The 22,114-nt window shown below is 40.8% G+C and overlaps 1 pseudogene; it reads right to left on the bottom strand.

Moving 5' to 3' along the window:
- LOC124508236 (tubulin alpha-1 chain-like) overlaps positions 1 to 21,261 on the bottom strand; it is a 32,381-nt pseudogene extending 11,120 nt beyond the window's left edge.
- Between the last annotated feature and the right edge of the window lie 853 nt (positions 21,262 to 22,114).

Here is a 22,114-nt window from a genome sequence, read left to right as displayed (position 1 = left end):
GGCTCAGAGCCTGGAGCCTGCTTCAGATTCTGTGTTTCCCTCTCTCTGCTCCTCCCCTGTTCTTGCTCTGTCTCTCTCTGTCTCAAAAATAAATAAACGTTAAAAAAAGTTAAATAAAATCTTTTTTTAAGCAGGGAAACTCAGGAAATTTAGTGAGAATACGCTCTACCTCACAAATCATTTCTGAGAGCTGGTTTGGTGGCAAATGTTAATGCATATATTTTACTGATAAGGAAGCCGTTTCTCAGAATAAATGAAACTCAAACTCAGATAGAAGTGACATACTTGAAAATGAATCTGTAGGGAATTTGGGGGCAATATGACATACCCTCCTGAGTTTATTAGGGGGACTTGTGATTGTTGCAAACCAGAACCACTGATAGACTATTTCATTGCGTGGTTCTAAGATCTGATAAAGTACTTGTTTATTGTTTTTCTTGTGGCAGAAACCTCAAATGTTTAAACAATAAATTTCCTATGAGGATATCCTTAAATAGTCATCATTATGCAATTCCAAAAACTGAATTCATGTCTATCTACTTTAAAAAGGCATTAGGTTGTGATCATTACTAATACTTTAAGCTTATCATGATCATTTCTGATATTAATCTATGTATATGCTAGTCCTTCATCTGCCACTCTTAGCAGTTGAATCCCTCATTAAGATCTCACCCACTTCATTTGTGAAGACAGGTGGAAGATAATGCCAAATGTTTATTTCTTTCTTCTCTATATCCTAAATTTCATTGTCATGCTTAAAGACCCAAATTGCCCTTGACATTTATCTCTGTGCACATAAGAACTAACAGATGAAACCATATATATATATATATATATATATATATATATATATATATATACATACCCTATATATATATATATACACCCTATATATATATATATATATACACACCATATATATATATATACCCTATATATATATATATACTATATACATATATATATACACACACCATATATATGTGTGTGTGTATATATATGTATATATATATATATATATATATATATATATATAATGGGATGCTCATTAGTTACTATTTCTTCTGCCTTTCTAACTTGCTGTAGCCCCTTTGTATACTCTGACTAATTTTTCCTGGGACAGAAAATCATAGAGAATTAACCATAGCAGAATTCAAAGAAACACAAGCTAAAGCCAAAGGAAATAAGGGAAGGCACCCAGCAAGAACACATTTATAAATGTCAGATGTGTTTGATTTGTGGCAATTATGTGGAGAAACTTAATGATACATCCCCAAAGTAAGTAGACTATGTGACATTATGAAGCATCGGCATATAGTGAAAAAGGTTGGCTATGCAATAAGATAATCCCATCTTCAAAATTATTGGGAAATAACCGGATGTGAAAGAATCAGGTTAGTCCAAGGAACATATACTACTCTGAGAGAAGCCAGACTAGAATGTTATTAAATAAGGAAAGGTGTGGATAAGACGAGCTGAATGTTACCTGGATTTGGAGAAAAAAAAATGTGTGGGTTGAAGGAAGACAGACCATCTGCATATACCCAAGAAAGGAGAACCCAAGGGTAGAGGTCTTATAGTGTATCTTCAGCATGGTACCCTGGCCACAGAGTGCCCTGACTGGAATCCTCTTCTTAAATTCACTCAGCAAGTAATATTGACTGCTACTCTGGACCATAAACTGTGCCAGGGCCAGGGCCAGTACAGAAGAAGATGGATAAGCTTTCTGCCTTGTTCCTTGCCTTTGTGTTAGCAAAGTCTTTTTCTCCTCAGTACTTAACATCATTTAACATAGCATTGCGTTTATATTTACTTTCTTCATTCTCTGTTCTCCCTGCAATAAAATGCAAATGTTATGAAGAAGATAGGGATTTGTATCTAGTAGTATCAGTTCACTGCTCTGTCTTCATTGTCTAATACAGTACCTGGCACACGATAATGCTCAGTTAATTTTGTGAATAAATAGAACATAGAGGTAAACAAGTAAGGAAACAAACCTGAACAATTAAGAAAGCTATAAAGAAGAGAAATAAAACATCTATTGAATCCTTCCCTCTACCTGCATAAGACACTTGTAACAATGCTCCTTTTGGTACATATCCTTCCCTCCACAAAAAAGTGAATGTGTTAATCTGTGCCTTCTATTTCACAAGCCTGTGTTTTCCATAATATAGCTTTATATTGGTTGCATAGTATTCTATTGTTTGGCTTGTGCCGTATATTTAAGCAATCTTCTATTAATAAACATTTAACTTGTTTCTATTACTTTGTGTTATAGACATTGTTATATTGAGCCTTTGTAAACAAGTGTGTTAACATATTGTCTGATTTTATTTTTATATTTAATTCCTAAAAGCAAATTCACTGAGTTAAAAAGTATGTATATTTACATTTTGACATGTATTTTTAAATCATCCTCTAGGAGCGTACAATTTATATTCCTAACACCAGAGAAAGAAATATCCATTTCTCTCAACACCTACCAGCTCCCGGTATTATTCTTTTTTATGTTTGCCAATCTGATAAGGAAAATCTGTACTTATCATTGTCTTGATTTACATTTATTTGATTTCTATTAAGATTAGACATATTTGTATATGCATTGTAGCCATTTGTATTTGTATATGTGTGTGTGTTGCTTGTTCTTGTCTTTTGCTCATTCTTCTATTGTATTAGAACAATATTTTGAAACATTTAAACATTTCATAAACATTTAATTAGAAATCTAATAATTTTTCCACATTGGCCCATATTTAAAAATTCAATACAGGAGGCCTAAAAATGTAGAATCTTTATTTCCATAGGACATGAAAAGTACAAACACACGTTGATACAGTAAAACAGAATGCCATTAGTCATTTGATAGTGGTAGTATATTTCCTAAGAATTACTGAATTCTAACTTCAAATATCAACTTCAATATAGCCTTTTGTGTTTGTCACATCATACTAAGATGTGACCATGAGGTCATAGTGACACTAAAACAGCAGGAACATGAAACCAGTACTATTTGGAGTAAGATTAAGGACTAGCTCATGTAAATGGACAGCATTTGGATTATCATTTCTTCAAGGATTCTGGAGCCAAGCCACCGAGCCACCACACTCCTTAAACATTCTGGATATGCTTGGGAGTTGGTGTGTTGCCAGTTATACCTATCTACTGCCATCGTAGCAAAGGCTCAATCTCTTTCAAACTGCAGCTTTTTGGCAATTTGGAGCAGTGGCAGTGAAACTCATTTATGCTGGTCCCATGTGGCTCTGTGTCTGTGTCAAATCTCTTGGTCCCACCAGAAAACTTACAAGCTTGATGCTAAATTGCCTCCTGTGTGTCATTTTGGCTCATAGCATTTTGTTCAACCTGCCATCCCTCTCTTTCTGTCCTTACAGAAATATATGAAAAGGCCCTCTTGAAGGACATACACAATCCCTAAATACCCAAGCAAGATTGAAATCTTGCATAAAAAGCATTGTCCTTTACCATATGCCTCCTTTCTAATTAGAGTAAAAAGATGAGCAATAAAGCATGGCTGGCAGCTCACAAGTTTCTGTTTGGTCAGAACTGTAAAGGAAGAAAACTTTGGAGCTGAAATTATTCTCCTTTTCTTCCCCTACTGTGTACTTCTCTTCCATATATATCTCATCCATCTCAAGCCCAAATCCTGTCACTACAGAGACACTTGTCTTCATTTGCACAACTAACATTCCCTGAGACATGGGCATGGAGGTTCCTATCACTTTCTGAAAATGATATTCATACTTTTCTCCAAAATGTACATTTCTAAACTTGACTAGACTTGTTTATGGACTTTCCAAATAGAAATTAACTAAAATGTACTGAAAAAATTTAAATTCTGCTGGCAGATGATTAATAGGATTTTTTTTGATACCTTTAATAAATTGGATCTCAGAATGTTTCTCATTTAAATGTGGCCAAGGAGTGGCACCTGGGTGGCTCAGTCAGTTAAGCGTCCGACTTCGGCTCAGGTCATGATCTCGCAGTCCATGGGTACAAGCCCTGCGTCCAACTCTGTGCTGACAGCCTGGAGCCTGAAGCCTGCTTCACATTCTGTGTCTTCCTCTCTCCTTGCCCCTCCCCTGCTCACACACACACACACACTCCCTCTCTCTCTTTCTCTCTCAAAATAATAAATAAACATTAAAAAAGAAAGAAATTATAATAAAAAAATAAAAATAAATGTGGCCAAGGAGTCACATCCCACACAATTTCTTTTTTTTTCAGATTTTTTCAATGTTTATTTATTTTGAGAGACAAAGACAGAGTGTGAGTGGGGGAGGGGCAGAGAGAGAGGGAGACACACAATCTGAAGCAGGATCCAGGCTTTCAGCTGTCAGCACAGAGCCCAATGAGGGGTCTGAACTCACAAACTGTGTGATCATGACCTGAGTTGAAGTTGGACACCTATCCGACTAAGCCACCCATGCACCCCACATCCCACACAACTTTATCCCAGAATTAATTAATTAATTAATTAATTAATTAAATTTTTTTTTTTTTTTTTTTTTTTTTTTTTTTTTTTACATTTGTTATTTTATTTTTTTTTTTTTTTTTTTTTTTTTTTTTATGAAGTTTATTGACAAATTGGTTTCCATACAACACCCAGTGCTCATCCCAAAAGGTGCCCTCCTCAATACCCATCACCCACCCGCCCCTCCCTCCCACCCCCCATCAACCCTCAGTTTGTTCTCAGTTTTTAACAGTCTCTTATGCTTTGGCTCTCTCCCACTCTAACGTCTTTTTTTTTTTTCTCCCTTCCCCTCTCCCATGGGTTCCTGTTAAGTTTCTCAGGATCCACATAAGAGTGAAACCATATGGTATCTGTCTTTCTCTGTATGGCTTATTTCACTTAGCATCACACTCTCCAGTTCCATCCACGTTGCTACAAAAGGCCATATTTCATTTTTTCTCATTGCCACGTAGTATTCCATTGTGTATATAAACCACAATTTCTTTATCCATTCATCAGTTGATGGACATTTAGGCTCTTTCCATAGTTTGGCTATTGTTGAGAGTGCTGCTATGAACATTGGGGTACAAGTGCCCCTATGCCTCAGTACTCCTGTATCCCTTGGGTAGATTCCTAGCAGTGCTATTGCTGGGTCATAGGGTAGGTCTATTTTTAATTTTCTGAGGAACCTCCACACTGTTTTCCAGAGCGGCTGCACCAACTTGCATTCCCACCAACAGTGCAAGAGGGTTCCCGTTTCTCCACATCCTCTCCAGCATCTATAGTCTCCTGATTTGTTCATTTTGGCCACTCTGACTGGCGTGAGGTGATACCTGAGTGTGGTTTTGATTTGTATTTCCCTGATAAGGAGCGACGCTGAACATCTTTTCATGTGCCTGTTGGCCATCTGGATGTCTTCTTTAGAGAAGTGTCTATTCATGTTTTCTGCCCATTTCTTCACTGGGTTATTTGTTTTTCGGGTGTGGAGTTTGGTGAGCTCTTTATAGATTTTAGATACTAGCCCTTTGTCCGATATGTCATTTGCAAATATCTTTTCCCATTCCGTTGGTTGTCTTTTAGTTTTGTTGGTTGTTTCCTTTGCTGTGCAGAAGCTTTTTATCTTCATAAGGTCCCAGTAATTCACTTTTGCTTTTAATTCCCTTGCCTTTGGGGATGTGTCGAGTAGGAGATTGCTACGGCTGAGGTCAGAGAGGTCTTTTCCTGCTTTCTCCTCTAAGGTTCTGATGGTTTCCTGTCTCACATTTAGGTCCTTTATCCATTTTGAGTTTATTTTTGTAAATGGTGTGAGAAAGTGGTCTAGTTTCAACCTTCTGCATGTTGCTGTCCAGTTCTCCCAGCACCATTTGTTAAAGAGGCAGTCTTTTTTCCATTGGATGTTCTTTCCTGCTTTGTCAAAGATGAGTTGGCCATATGTTTGTGGGTCTAGTTCTGGGGTTTCTATTCTATTCCATTGGTCTGTGTGTCTGTTTTTGTGCCAATACCATGCTGTCTTGATGATGACAGCTTTGTAGTAGAGGCTGAAGTCTGGGATTGTGATGCCTCCTGCTTTGGTCTTCTTCTTCAAAATTCCTTTGGCTATTCGGGGCCTTTTGTGGTTCCATATGAATTTTAGGATTGCTTGTTCTAGTTTCGAGAAGAATGCTGGTGCAATTTTGATTGGGATTGCATTGAATGTGTAGATAGCTTTGGGTAGTATTGACATTTTGACAATATTTATTTTTCCAATCCATGAGCAGGGAATGTCTTTCCATTTCTTTAAATCTTCTTCAATTACCTTCATAAGCTTTCTATAATTTTCAGCATACAGATCCTTTACATCTTTGGTTAGATTTATTCCTAGGTATTTTATGCTTTTTGGTGCAATTGTGAATGGGATCAGTTTCTTTATTTGTCTTTCTGTTGCTTCATTGTTAGTGTATAAGAATGCAACTGATTTCTGTACATTGATTTTGTATCCTGCAACTTTGCTGAATTCATGTATCAGTTCTAGCAGACTTTTGGTGGAGTCTATCGGATTTTCCATGTATAATATCATGTCATCTGCAAAAAGCGAAAGCTTGACTTCATCTTTGCCAATTTTGATGCCTTTGATTTCCTTTTGTTGTCTGATTGCTGATGCTAGAACTTCCAGCACTATGTTAAATAACAACGGTGAGAGTGGGCATCCCTGTCGTGTTCCTGATCTCAGGGAAAAAGCTCTCAGTTTTTCCCCGTTGAGGATGATGTTAGCTGTGGGCTTTTCATAAATGGCTTTTATGATCTTTAAGTATGTTCCTTCTATCCCGACTTTCTCAAGGGTTTTTATTAAGAAAGGGTGCTGGATTTTATCAAAGGCCTTTTCTGCATCGATTGACAGGATCATATGGTTCTTCTCTTTTTTTTTGTTAATGTGATGTATCACGTTGATTGATTTGCGAATGTTGAACCAGCCCTGCATCCCAGGAATGAATCCCACTTGATCATGGTGAATAATTCTTTTTATATGCTGTTGAATTCGATTTGCTAGTATCTTATTGAGAATTTTGGCATCCATATTCATCAGGGATATTGGCCTGTAGTTCTCTTTTTTTACTGGGTCTCTGTCTGGTTTAGGAATCAAAGTAATACTGGCTTCATAGAATGAGTCTGGAAGTTTTCCTTCCCTTTCTATTTCTTGGAATAGCTTGAGAAGGATAGGTATTATCTCTGCTTTAAACGTCTGGTAGAACTCCCCTGGGAAGCCATCTGGTCCTGGATTCTTATTTGTTGGGAGATTTTTGATAACCGATTCAATTTCTTCGCTGGTTATGGGTCTGTTCAAGCTTTCTATTTCCTCCTGATTGAGTTTTGGAAGAGTGTGGGTGTTCAGGAATTTGTCCATTTCTTCCAGGTTGTCCAATTTGTTGGCATATAATTTTTCATAGTATTCCCTGATAATTGTTTGTATCTCTGAGGGATTGGTTGTAATAATTCCATTTTCATTCATGATTTTATCTATTTGGGTCATCTCCCTTTTCTTTTTGAGAAGCCTGGCTAGAGGTTTGTCAATTTTGTTTATTTTTTCAAAAAACCAACTCTTGGTTTCGTTGATCTGCTCTACAGTTTTTTTAGATTCTATATTGTTTATTTCTGCTCTGATCTTTATTATTTCTCTTCTTCTGCTGGGTTTAGGCTGCCTTTGCTGTTCTGCTTCTATTTCCTTTAGGTGTGCTGTTAGATTTTGTATTTGGGATTTTTCTTGTTTCTTGAGATAGGCCTGGATTGCGATGTATTTTCCTCTCAGGACTGCCTTCGCTGCGTCCCAAAGCGTTTGGATTGTTGTATTTTCATTTTCGTTTGTTTCCATATATTTTTTGATTTCTTCTCTAATTGCCTGGTTGACCCACTCATTCGTGAGTAGGGTGTTCTTTAACCTCCATGCTTTTGGAGGTTTTCCAGACTTTTTCCTGTGGTTGATTTCAAGCTTCATAGCATTGTGGTCTGAAAGTATGCATGGTATAATTTCAATTCTTGTAAACTTATGAAGGGCTGATTTGTGACCCAGTATATGATCTATCTTGGAGAATGTTCCATGTGCACTCGAGAAGAAAGTATATTCTGTTGCTTTGGGATGCAGAGTTCTAAATATATCTGTCAAGTCCATCTGATCCAGTGTCTCATTCAGGGCCCTTGTTTCTTTATTGACCGTGTGTCTAGATGATCTATCCATTTCTGTAAGTGGGGTGTTAAAGTCCCCAGCAATTACCACATTCTTATCAATAAGGTTGCTTATGTTTATGAGTAATTGTTTTATATATTTGGGGGCTCCGGTATTCGGCGCATAGACATTTATAATTGTTAGCTCTTCCTGATGGATAGACCCTGTAACTATTATATAATGTCCTTCTTCATCTCTTGTTACAGCCTTTAATTTAAAGTCTAGTTTGTCTGATATAAGTATGGCTACTCCAGCTTTCTTCTGGCTTCCAGTAGCATGATAAATAGTTCTCCATCCCCTCACTCTCAATCTAAAGGTGTCCTCAGGTCTAAAATGAGTCTCTTGTAGACAGCAAATAGATGGGTCTTGTTTTTTTATCCATTCTGATACCCTATGTCTTTTGGTTGGCGCATTTAATCCATTTACATTCAGTGTTATTATAGAAAGATACGGATTTAGAGTCATTGTGATGTCTGTATGTTTTATGCTTGTAGTGATGTCTCTGGTACTTTGTCTCACAGGGTCCCCCTTAGGATCTCTTGTAGGGCTGGTTTAGTGGTGACAAATTCCTTCAGTTTTTGTTTGTTTGGGAAGACCTTTATCTCTCCTTCTATTCTAAATGACAGACTTGCTGGATAAAGGATTCTTGGCTGCATATTTTTGCTGTCTAGCACCCTGAAAATCTCGTGCCAATTCTTTCTGGCCTGCCAAGTTTCAAAAGAGAGATCAGTCACGAGTCTTATAGGTCTCCCTTTATATGTGAGGGCACGTTTACCCCTTGCTGCTTTCAGAATTTTCTCTTTATCCTTGTATTTTGCCAGTTTCACTATGATATGTCGTGCAGAAGATCGATTCAAGTTACGTCTGAAGGGAGTTCTCTGTGCCTCTTGGATTTCAATGCCTTTTTCCTTCCCCAGTTCAGGGAAGTTCTCAGCTATGATTTCTTCAAGTACCCCTTCAGCACCTTTCCCTCTCTCTTCCTCCTCTGGGATACCAATTATGCGTAAATTATTTCTTTTTAGTGTATCACTTAGTTCTCTAATTTTCCCCTCATACTCCTGGATTTTTTTATCTCTCTTTTTCTCAGCTTCCTCTTTTTCCATAACTTTATCTTCTAGTTCACCTATTCTCTCCTCTGCCTCTTCCATCCGAGCTGTGACGGTTTGCATTTTGTTTTCCATTTCCTTTAAAGCGTTTTTCAGCTCCTCGTGACTGTTCATTAGTCCCCTGATGTCTGTAGCAAGAGATTCTCTGCTGTCCTGTATGCTGTTTTCCAGCCCAGCGATTAATTTTATGACTATTATTCTAAATTCACTTTCTGTTATATTATTTAAATCCTTTTTGATCAGCTCATTAGCTGTTGTTATTTCCTGGAGATTCTTCTGGGGGGAATTCTTCCGCTTGGTCATTTTGGATAGTCCCTGGTGTGGTGAGGGCCTGCAGGGCACTTCCCCTGTGCTGTGGTGTATAACTGGAGTTGGTGGGCGGGGCCGCAGTCCGACCTGATGTCTGCCCCCAGCCCACCGCTGGGGCCACAGTCAGACTGGTGTGTGCCTTCTCTTCCCCTCTCCTAGGGGCGGGATTCACTGTGGGGTGGCGTGGCCCGTCTGGGCTACTTGCACACTGCCAGGCTTGTGATGCTGGGGATCTGGCGTATTAGCTGGGGTGGGAAGGCAAGGTGCACGGCGGCAGGGGGGGCAGGCTTAGCTCGCTTCTCCTTAGGTGATCCACTTCAGGAGGGGCCCTGTGCAGCCGGAGGGAGTCAGGTCGCTGCCGGAGGTTTGGCTCCGCAGAAGCACAGAGTTGGGTGTTCGCGCGGAGCGAGCAATTTCCCTGGCCGGAGCCGGTTCCCTTTGGGATTTTGGCTGGGGGATGGGCGGGGGAGATGGCGCTGGAGAGCGCCTTTGTTCCCCGCCAAACTGAGCTCTGTCGTCCGGGGGTTCCGCAGCTCACCCTCCCTTTGTCCTCCAGCCTTCCCGCTTTCTGAGCAGAGCTGTTAACTTATGACCTCCCAGACGCTAAGTCGCGCTTGCTGTCGGAACACAGTCCGTCAGGCCCCTCCGCTTTTGCAAGCCGGACTCGGGGGCTCTGCTTGGCCGGCGAGCCGCCCCTCCGCCCCGGCTCCCTCCCGCCAGTCCGTGGAGCGCGCACCGCCTCGCCGCCCTTCCTACCCTCTTCCGTGGGCCTCTCGTCTGCACTTGGGTCTGGTGACTCTGTTCTGCTAATCCTCTGGCGGTTTTCTGGGTTATTTAGGCAGGTGTAGGTGGAATCTAAGTGATCAGCAGGACGCGCGGTGAGCCCAGCGTCCTCCTACGCCGCCATCTTCCTAGTCCTAATTAATTAAATTTTTAATGTTTATTCATTTTTTTGAGAGAAAGAGAGACAGAATATGAGTGGGGAGGGTCAGAGAGAGAGGGAGACACAGAATCCGAAGCAGACAGCACAGAGCCTGACATGGGGCTTAAGCCCACAAAGTATGAGATCATGACCTGAGCTGAACTCAGGTGCTTAACTGACTGAGCCACCCAGGCGCCCCAACTTTATCCCAGAATTTAAAAAGTAAAAGACTGTTTGCTTTTCTGTTTTTCATATATGAATTCAAAGTTTGAACATATTTAGGGTAAACATAAATATGGCCAATTTTTTTAAATGATATACACTATACATGAATTATATGTAAGATATCTATATCTTGGAATTTAAAAGTAGACATATGTCCTTATTTATTGTTTAATTTATTTAACAAATTAATAAAGCCAACACAAAAGTGGGCTTTGCAGCTTCTTATTCTATTTATTTTATGTTCATCCTCCCCAATTTTACTATTCCTTCCCTGAGACAGTAAAGCTCTTTAGGATTTTAGTGGTCATCATTTCAAGATCATGCAGGCATCTATTCCAAAGCTATTATTAAAATTGCTGAAGATGTCCTCTGGCATCCTCTGGCAGATTCAAAGACTCATTTCCCTTTCCTGTAGACACTTGTTCCTTATTTGGAAGCACTTAATAATAAAGCAGGAAGCAGCAAACACAGCCCCCTCTGAAATGGCTGAGCAGTATTCAATCTGGTGGCAAAAAAATAAATAAATAAAATTAGGCTCATGATGAGACACCACTTCCATATACACTCAGGAAGTGGAGAAAGGACATCCACTCTGGGACTTTATAACAAGGCACATATTAGTGTGTCTTTCCATCTAAAAGGAAGGGTTAACCTCACTTAGCAAACAGTACTGCAATAGGGAGGTGGGGGCCTAAAGAATGCCATTCCTGGTTCCACCTGATGGTTGGTTGTCTTCATGGTGACTGGGGCAGTGAGAGGAGTCTTTGAAACATTATAGCAGCAAAGCCCAGAAGGTTCTTTCTGAGGCTCCCAGCCAGTGTCTATGCCAAGCCTCCCTCTCAATCACTGCCACTGGACCTGGACTCACCTTCTCAGTCCTTCTGAATATGTCCTCCTACTTCTTTGACATTTCTGGCTCAGGTTAAGTTTTTTGTCTTTCACAAAGCCTTACCTGGAGGCAGCATGACCTCGGAAGTGTGGCATTTAGAGCTAGATGAGAACCACTGTTTTCTCTGCTGTATACTTGCTCCGTGGCCTTAGGCAAGTAACCTGAAGTCCCCAAACCTTTAAAAATGGCTAAGATTAATACCCATATTTCAGGGTTGTTGTACTAATTATAAAGTATTATTAAATGCTAAGTACTTAAGTTAATAATGAATGCACAGGGTTCTTTGCATTATTCTCTTTGCTTTTGTGTATGTTTGAGCATTTTCATAATAAAAATATTTTTATAAAAGGGAATGTATATAAAGCACCTAGCACATAGCAGACAATTCTTTCCTTCCCACTCAATCTTCTCTCTCTTTCTCATCCTCTGAGCTTTCATGGTTAGTCATTCCTAGCCTTCAGGTAGGTGTTCCTCAGGTAGGGAGTGACTGAAATATAGCTGGGACCCCAGGACCTCTGCATTACCCTCAGGTGCTCCTTAGTGAGGACCCCAAGGAAGACCTAGAAAGGTGGACACCATCAGACAAAGGAGTTCTTGTTATAAGCTCAGGACTCTAAATGCAGACCCCAGTGAAGGCACCGGGGACCTGGCCCTCTGTGGAGTCTTCAGGGCACCTTCCATAGGCCAGAGGCAGACTTAAAACCTCAGCCAGCTAAGTAACTTCTTGGGTCTTTCCTTTGGGCTCATATCCTGATTTTGAATAGGTAGATACTTCAACTCTGATGATGAAGAAAAACAAACTGAAGAGAATGAAGAGGGAAAGAAAGAATTTTTCCGTAGGGCCTAGAGTGGAATTCTGCTCAGCTGCTCAGTCTTGACTGCCACAGAGATGGCCCCTTGTCCCCAAAAGGGGACAGTGCCTGCCTTTTCTCAGGGACCAGGCTCTCAAGAAACAAGCCATAAAATGGAGGAGTGTGGGAGCCATGAGGAGTAAATGAGAGAACTCCTCAAGAGATTCTGAGTTTTATTCCCTCCTTTCCTCACTCCACCTGGAGGCAGCCGAGGCAATGTTCTAATTCTTGTTACCCTCTTCCTGAGAGGAGGCAACACATCAGGGGATGGCAGTGGGAGGAACCTTGAATTCTTTCCAGAAGAAATGGAAGTTTAGGCTAAAACCATGTATTTGCTTTCTGTTATAAACCAGAAGGTTTCCTTCTTCAGAAGGAGGAAACATGCATAGATTAGAAGGACCAGTGTGACAGGGAATGTAGCCTTGTCATTAGGAGTCTGACTCCATCTTTTGATGTTTGACTGTAAACGGCTTTTACCTGTTTACCTCTTTCCCTTCTGCCCCACATCTGAGCAGGCTGGCATCAGTGGAAGATTCAGGCCATGAAATCCCTCCGGTGGGAATTCCCACCCTGGCCCCATCCCCAACCATTGTGAAACCCCCAGCAGGTCTCCTTTTCTTGCTCTCAAGTGATTGTCAGGCCATCTTGGGAGGTATTTCCTGCTCTCGCAGAAAAGTCTCAAATATATAAATAATAAAGCTTTTATACCCTCTTGGTGTGTGTGTGTGTGTGTGTGTGTGTGTGTGGCATCATTAGTTTCAACATCTGTATCAAATTCATAACATTCCATCCTGTTTTTCCAAAGAGTCACTTCCACAGGAATAAAAGGGAGGAAAGAATATAGCATTAGCCATTTTTGAGTGGTGGGATTATGAGAGATTTATTTTTCAATTATTTTTCTTATTTTACTTTTCTGTAAAAGTCCAAATTAGTAAATATATATGACTTTCCAGGCCAGAGTTACGACTATTCAACTCTACTCAACACTCAACTCGTAGCGTGAAAGCAGCCATAGACAATACTAAACAAATAGGTGTGGCTGTATTTATACTTTATTTAAAAATACAGTTGGAGGACCAGATTTAACCTGCAGATCATAGTCTCTCAACCTCTGCTTTAAAATGTTTCTACACTGAAAGTCTAATACCTATATGATTAAGAAGTTGAGACACCCTGGTAATCTTAATTAAGACCTAGTGATTGGCTCTTGTGCGGGTGATAAAAGGAGACAATAAGAGATATTTTCTTAAGGCAGTGGCTTACTTCTAGAGAGGGGAATCTTAGAGTCTAAGATTTTCCTACCCCTCCCCCCATGAGATGTTGCTATACTGGCCCCTGACCCTGAGGAGACTAATAACTGCTACAGTATCACACCTTATAATCTAGAATGAAAATACACATTCTAAAAGGAATCAATTGATCCCACCCTCTAGTAGCAGTAAAATAACTCAGAGAATCTTGAGAAAGCTTCTGATAAGTTCAACATGATATCGTTGGATGGTGGTGACTTAGTTTTCCTTTTCATTGGATTTAGGCTTCCCTGATTTGTTTCTGCTGACAGGGCTGGGACCTTTCCAGAGAATGAGATGGGTCTGAGCAGCTCCAGAAAATTCTCCCTTCTGCCCAGCACCTCGGGGGAATTCCCACCATAGTTCATATTTCACTGCGTAAAAATACTGATGAGACTTTCAAAATGCCACTTTGGCCCTTGCCACATCCACAGGCCCCCAACTGTCCCTTCTAATGTGAGTCTCTCTAATAAGCAGGTTTGCTGTGAAGGAAACACCAAGTGTGGCAGAGATTGTCTTCCTATTGGGAGAACAGTGGGAGAGCAGGTGCTTGAATGCGGGAATGTCAGAGCTCAGAGTGAAGGCAATTATTCTCCTCCATGTAGCTCAGCATGGAGAAGAAATTAGTAAGGAAAAGTCAGGCAGCTGCTCTACCCAGAGTGTCATGGGCAGCTGCAATAAGAGGTGTCCCATACACCTGGACACATGTAAACTGTGCTGGCCCCAACAGGCCTCACGGGCCAGCACCCAGGGTCTGAGCTGCACTGCAGAGAAAGGCCTATGCCAGGAAGGAGCTGGAAGGGTATTGATCACTTCTGTACTCCTTGCAGGAGCTGGAGGTGAAACGAGAAAGATGATGCTTAGACATCTTCCCTAGCAGGGACATTTTTCAAAATCAAAATCAACTCAGAAGAATAATATTATATCCTCTTCACACTTTGATATTCTTCCATCTAGGCTTAATTTTTTCTCCAAACCAAGTAAGAAAAAATCATTGGTGGTCTGTTCCACTTCCAATTAGCTACGCCCAAAAGATAGGGCCCCAAACAGCTTATTTAGTGAGAATGGGAAAGATTTTAACAGAATGACCTTCGCCTAGGTTTCCCTCAGGGACAGCCAGAATATTAATGCAGGCTGCCCAGGAGCATACACTGTCAGACCCAGGGAGACCCTGGTAATCAGGAGGGTTCAAGTTCCTCTTGGAGTATTCCTGTGTGAGGACTCCACAATCTCCTCTGCCATCTGCATTATGCAGCATAGAATGGGTTAAAAGATTCTAACAGAAGCTTGAGAGAAGGGGCATTATATTGGCTAGAGAAAATGAGTATTTTTTTAAATGTGTATTTTTGAGGGGGGAGGGGCAACAAGGGAGGGAAAGAGAGTATCCAAAGCAGGCTCCTTGCTGTCAGCAGAGAGCCCAATGTGGGGCTCAAACCCACAAACCATGAGATCATGACCTGAGCTGAAGCTGGATGTTCAACTGACTGAGCCACCCAGGCACCCTAGAAAATGGGGATTCTTTAATACAGGCCCTTGCCATATCTGTGTGGTTAAGCAATCCCTATGCTAGATTTTAGGTTTCCAGAACTCATTTTTTTCAAAGGCAAAGGTGAGAATTCCACTGCGGCCTACAGGGTTCAGTTCCTAAGTGTTAGTGACTGAAGTAGCTCAGCCCAATAACAGACAAAGCCCTGAGTGGTTTAGCACAACATACATTTTTGTCATATATGCAAAAGTCTGATGTTCCTGTCTGGAGGGCAGCTTTACTCCACATGATCATTCAGAGACCAAGGTTCCTTCTACCTTGTGGTTTCTGCTTCTTTTAGGGCTTCACAGTCTTCCCTAGCCACTGAAAGGTGGGGAACAAAGCAAGGGGAAGACATACCTACTTCTTATCCACTGAGACCCATTCACATTCCATTCATGAAAATTAGTTGCACAGCCACATCTAGATGCCAGGCCACTGTGATACATAGTTCCTGGCTGGGCAGCCGCTTCCCAGCAACAAGCTGATGCTGGGGGTCTGGGTGGCCACCTGGCTTCAGGCATGCTCATAGTTGTTCAACCTCTCCCAGAACTGCCTGCTGATCCTGCCGCTCACATGCAAGATGACTAATTCTGGGGTGCTGCTTCATTTTGCCCCACCATTGGCCTTCTGTTCTCACAGGTCCCTCAGGTAGAGTTCTGCAAATGCTTCATTCTAACTAAAGGTAGGTGTAGTGTGGAGGTGGGGGGATTCTTGGTAGGAAGGCCATCCTGGCTGCTTTGACACAAGCTGATGGTGAGAGAGGAGAGTTAGGGGTTATCTGTGTGAGAGGTGTGGTCTGACAATATGAGGGATGTGACTGTCAACTGGGAGGCAGTCCAAGATGGCTTGGTGAATGGAGCTCTGTTCAGTCATTGCTCTGAGTGACATTACCAGAAATTTCTGTTTCTTTGCACCAAGCATGCCTGATAAGGTAAACATTTTAAAAAGAAAATGTAACACTCTGGATTTCAGTCATGCTAACTCAATCCCCAGTTCCTTCTGACCCATTTTAATCTTTTTAAGTTTATTTATTTATTTTGAGAGAGAGCATGAATGGGGGAAGGGCAGAGAGAGAGAGAGAGAGAGAGAGAGAGAGAGAGAGAGAGAGAGAAAATCCCAAACAGGCCCCACACTGTCAGCATAGAGCCTGATGAGGGCTTTGAACTCATGAGCTGTCAGATCATGACCTGAGTTGGACCCTTACTAAACTCAGCCACCCACTCGCCCCTCTTCTGATCCATTTTAACACAACTCTTCTGATAAGTTTATCTTTCCTCTTTCCCTTCTTGGAAGTTTTATCCAGAGTCTTTACATTGCTAGGGCATTTAAGATTTTTCTTCAAATCTTTTTTCATCTATTCTGTCCTTGCTTTTCAGAAAAATCCTGTGGGCTAGGAAGTACACAGAGAGTTTGAATGATTGACACAGGGTATCTGATACCACATGGCCAATCAACAATCACCCAGATGTCCCAAATGTCCCAAATGTTCCCAGATTCCCCAGATGCCCTGACTCTCAGGATCTAAATTTAGCAAGACTGGACCACCTTTCTCATTTCTTTTATGATCCATCTTACCCAAATAATTCCTGTCCAAATAATTCCTGATCTGGACACCAAGTAATGGGCTGTCCATCTGCCTTCTACTCCATTCTCTGTCTACAAGACCTTCAACAGTAATGAGTCACAAAGTTTTCTTGAAACTGATGTGATTAGAAATATAGCCTACCTTGACATACTTATATCAGTGTAGGAAAGATTTTCACAAATCCTCCTACTCATGGTGCTCCAAATGCTTGTAAGACACCTCAGCACCTCATTACACATGGGGGTACTGAGCACATGTTGCAGAGTACTAAGCCCACTAATGGGAAGGAATCTCTACTGTCTATTCAAAAGTTGAAATTCCACTACATGCTTTCCCTAGGGAGAAATGAAGAGTTTTTGCTTCTAGTATGTTGCCTGTGTGGCCTTTGTTACTCTGCTTCTCTAGACTCAAGTGGGTGAGAGAGAGGTTATACTGCATGTGCAGAGCACAGACTGAAGCTAGCTCGCCTATGCCCAAACTCTGGTCTCTGCCACATATTAGCTCTGTCATCTTGGAGAAAGTACAGTAAAACCTTGGATTGCGAGCAACTTGTTCTGTGAGTGTTCCATAAGATGAGCAAACATTTTTAATAAATTTTAACTTGATACAGGAGTGATGTCTTGCAATAGGAGTCCTACGTGACACTGAATGTCACGTGATCACAACTGAGCCAATGATTGTTGAAATTTGCTTTGATATACAAGTGCTTTGGATTACAAGCATGTTTCCTGAAAAAAAATTATGCTCACAACCCAGGTTCTACTTTACTTAACTTTCCATTTCTCCATTTCTCATCTGTAAAATGGGGATGATAACCTGTGTTACTGGGCTGTTGTGAGGATTGAATGTGTTGATAATATAAAGCACTTTCAACCATGCCTGGCATATAATTAGTTCAACATAAGCACTTGCTATTTGGTAATGCATGCTATTTGCCAGGTCTGGTTTACCAACCAGTAGTGGGCAATCAGCTAGACTGTCAGGGAATTCTCTTTTAGCCATGCATGCTTTCTGAAATCCATATCCTTGGTTGGGCTCACTTAGATTTAGTTCTCTCCAAGGAGAAGAGGAGTAACCAAGAGTAGAAACTGTGCTAGCAGGCTACTTCACCTGCTGAATGGCTGGCTTGCTCCAACACTGATCCTTTGGTTTTCATATAACTTATTGTTCAATTCAGACTACTTTTCAGAGCATGGAAATGTTAAACCAAATGGGATCCTGTGTCAAGAGTATTAAATAAGGAATACCCTAGCCAATCTAGGATATACACGTGTGGCCTCTGTAATTACTGCTAATTTGAGGTTGGGTTATTTGGTTTGCTGGTGAACTATGGCAATAACTACTAGGCCCTTGCACATATTGTTGACTGTTCAACATCCTTGTGAAATATATTTTATTGTTTTCCCCATTTTACAGATGAGGCAATGAAGGTTTACTGATGTGCTAAAATTACACCCGTAGTGATCAGCTGCAGTTTTTCTCTTCCACCATGTTATGTTCCCCTTATTCCCAGAGACCTCCCAGTTTCTGAACATCTTTAACTACTCGTGCAACCATTTATCTGAACTGTCTGGTCCACATGCTTTCAAAATTCCCATTGTTCCTCTGGTATCTGGTTTGTGCCCATGACAAGGCATAAAACTAACTTTTAAAATTATTAAAACAGTTATGTGCATTATCTTTTCTCTGGGCCACAATATAGAGAAAAAATGGTTTTTGGAAAAAGAAAGCTTAAACTTTGATTATGTCAATCATTGACTGTGAGATCTGGCTCAAGTCTCTTGCATCCTTTTTATCACAGATCTTATACCTGTGTGTGCTCTTGGAATTGTGAGCATTTCCTCATCTGTAAATTGGGAATAATAACACTTGCCTAGTTTTAAGGAGTAAATGAGATTCCAGGGAGAAAAAGCATAGTTAGCCAACAGTAAATGTTAAAAATAGCAATGACTATTATTTTTTAAATTATTACCATCAACCTAGAAGAATGAACTTTGAGATAGATGAACAAATGGCTAAGCATTGTATGATAAAACCAGGAGGGCCTGAACAAAAATGTTCTATGCCTTTCTGTCTATAAATGTTTCCTATACTTGCACAAGTATGCAAGTATGAAAGATGCATACATAAGGATTTTCATCATTACATTGTTTGTAAATGTAGAACACAGGATGTCTTTGACTTTGGCTAATTGATTATGGTGTCTCTCTAGTGCTGAATTGGATGAGCAGTCTACTTAATTTGTGTAAGAGGAAACATCCTGAGCCTGGTAACTGAAAGTTGGGTGAAATCACCACAGCAGGAAAGTTTCAACCCCACCACACCCTGTACCTGAACCAGAGTGCAGACCTGGAGTCCCTGGAATGAAGTAGCATTTGAATCCCCTAGAGGAAGGAGCTTGCAGCACTGCCAAAAATGTATCCTGTAAATCCCCCTCCTGGACTTCTCTGTGACAAAAGTCAATGGAAAACAGTGACAGCTCACTAGAGGCAGGACCCAGACTCTTCAGGCATGAAAAATTATGTCACCCCACCAGACTAGGAACACCTCTAGCCAAGGTGCTTATCAAAGGTAATAAAACATGAAAAGGGTAGTGGGATAACGGAGTTCTAAATACTAAGTGTAACCATGTGACGAGTTACAGAAACAGACTATAATGGTTATGAACATTTCTTCCATATTTTGGTCTCAATGTATTTGCATATATATTAGCCAATTCTGTCTTTCCCTTTCCCATTTCTCAAATGTAAGATGTGTTCATCTCATTATAAGAAAAAAAAAACATTGAGACTATGTGTGGTGATGGATGTTAACCAAACTAATTGTGATGATCATTTCACAGTATTCACATATACTAAATCACTATGTTGTAAACCTAAAACTAGAACAATGTTATACGTCAATTATAACGCAATGAGAATAGAAAAAAATGTGTTAACAATAGTTAACCTTATAGTTCAGTATAAATGTCAGGCTATCAAAAGGGGAATGTGACTCAGAAGAGGAAAGAACATCAGCCAAACTATGAGTAGAATGACTTTGTTTTCCCTTTGTATAGAGAGTGTGTTTTGATTGCAGGAAGAATAGTTGCATCATGTTAGTTGTAAATAAGATTTTGCTATTGTCTTTATTTGGAAGTTATGTGTGGTTAAGGAAATATGTATGGACACGTTGACAAGGTGGTTTTGTATTTTTGTCAACTTTGCTAAGCTGGAGCTGTTTCCCAGAATTCTCTGTCCTGTAGGACTTTGGACTAGGGCTGGTCACAAGAGATATTTACATAAGATTTGGAAGGTGAATTTAAGCAGCAGCCTTTTTTCAAGCACCAAAAGTGGCTGCAGGGAGCCAGACAGCTCCTGCACCTTGTTGCAGATCTGCTGGCCCGCACCCAGGCCTCCCTCCCTCCTGGCAGACCTCCTCCTTCACCTTCCTGGGTCAGGTATGGGTTTGGTCCCAGGGCTGAAGGTGCCACCTTCTGCAGGTCACCCACCTCATCAAGATTAGTCATTAAAAGCCAGACATGAGTTCCAGTCTGCCCTTGCTCTCTCTTATTTCATGTCCATTTTTTTTCTCCCCAGCTGCTATCACAGCTGACCAGTAGTAAATTCAGCCCAATGCCAGGTGCAACACCCTTGCAGAGACTTCTTCACCACTTCTCAGAGTTGTGTAAGATCCAATCCCTGTTAAAAATCCCACGTTTTTCACTATTGAGAATGGTTTTGCTTCTGTGGTCAGACTCTGACTTACTTTTCTTTGCTTTTTATTTAAAATTTGATAATCTGAATATACAGCTTTTCATGACAGAAGGCTTTATCATGCTGATCCCACACTTCCTGTGGCTGTGGCCACAATTAGCTGGAGGAGAGTAGCACCTGTTCCCCAGGATGATGCAAGCACTGTCCATTTGCTGCAGTTCCCAACTGGCCCTTTTCACTCATTTATATTTTATGCCTGATCCCCAAAATCATTTGGGTTTGTGACTCCTAGACTGGAGACACTCTTTAAAGATCTGGTATGATTTCTGTTCTACTGCCTGACATAGATCAAACAACATTTTCAAGTTGGTTGAGTGACCTGTGACAAAGTTCTAGTATCTCATTAATATAACTATTCTGTATTAAAGTTAGTATTACATCCTTGGTAGGCAGAGAATCACACCCATACTTCATTCACTGTGAACAAACTCAGGTACTTCCCCCAGAAGGAGAACATTAAGTCAATAAAAGAGCATGATGGAAATTATGCTTTTCACAAGCTTTGGCGTTAGAAGGGTCTTGAGACAATACTCACTTGGCCAGTTTCAGACTTTGCTCTACTGTCATCTGACTTCCTTTGAGACTCTTCTGGTCTTGGAGATGAGACTGTGGGTGTCAGCAGGTGAGGCTCCTCCATTTTGTTCAACCAGAGAAGCTTCCCATTACTTGTTTCATGTTGGGTTTCTGCTGAACTTTATTTTTCTGTAAAGGAAGACCTTGTCTAACCCTTTCATTTCACAGATGAGGAAATTCGGGCACAAAGGGTCTCAGAGTTGACACCTACCTACTGAGTGAGGTCCAATAAGATCTCAGGACAGCAGACTTCCATCTAAAGATTTAGCCATACACCCACAGTCTTAAGAGGCAATTGTATCTGTTGGGCCAATAGAACCCAGATTATAACTCAAGAGCAGATAGATCAACTTCTTGACCTACCCACAAGGGTGAAACTTGAGACGTTGCTCGTTCCCAGCCGGGCAGGGAAGACTTCAAGCCCTTGTTATTAGTCTTTTGAGGTTTCTATACCAGGACCTGAATGAATAAGAAATAGAGAAACATTCAGAAGTTATTTATTTCCCTAGTTAAACAAGGCAGTTTATTTTATTTTTTTCTTAAAGAAGAGGCATCTTGTTCCCTTTAAATCCACTTAGACAAAAACTAGATGTTATTGACAGAAGGCCTGCGATATGCATCTCAGGTTTTATATGGGGATTTTCATTTTGTCACATCCAGTTTAAGCCACCAGCCTAATTTAATTACAATTAATGAATCACCATTTACCCTGAGGCAAAACCAGGTTTTCTTGCTGAAGAGGTGTTCAGTGCATAGCATTCAAATTCATGACCTAGACCTCAAATTAACGGGCTGTCCATTAAGAATGGATGAGTGGCTTTGAAGACTGCATTTATCAGTTGTCGACAGTCCTCTCTTGCAGTCCCCAGTGGTCCCTTTGGAAGAGACAATCAGAGCAGGAAGATACTGCAAAGGGA

The sequence above is a fragment of the Lynx rufus genome, unplaced genomic scaffold, assembly GCF_022079265.1.
Source record: "Lynx rufus isolate CCGP_SWC_20201006 ecotype Redwood Valley unplaced genomic scaffold, mLynRuf1.p SCAF_13, whole genome shotgun sequence".
Lineage (NCBI taxonomy): Eukaryota > Metazoa > Chordata > Mammalia > Carnivora > Felidae > Lynx > Lynx rufus.
Note: the sequence above shows the minus strand (reverse complement) of the source record. Positions and strands in the feature narration are given on the sequence as shown.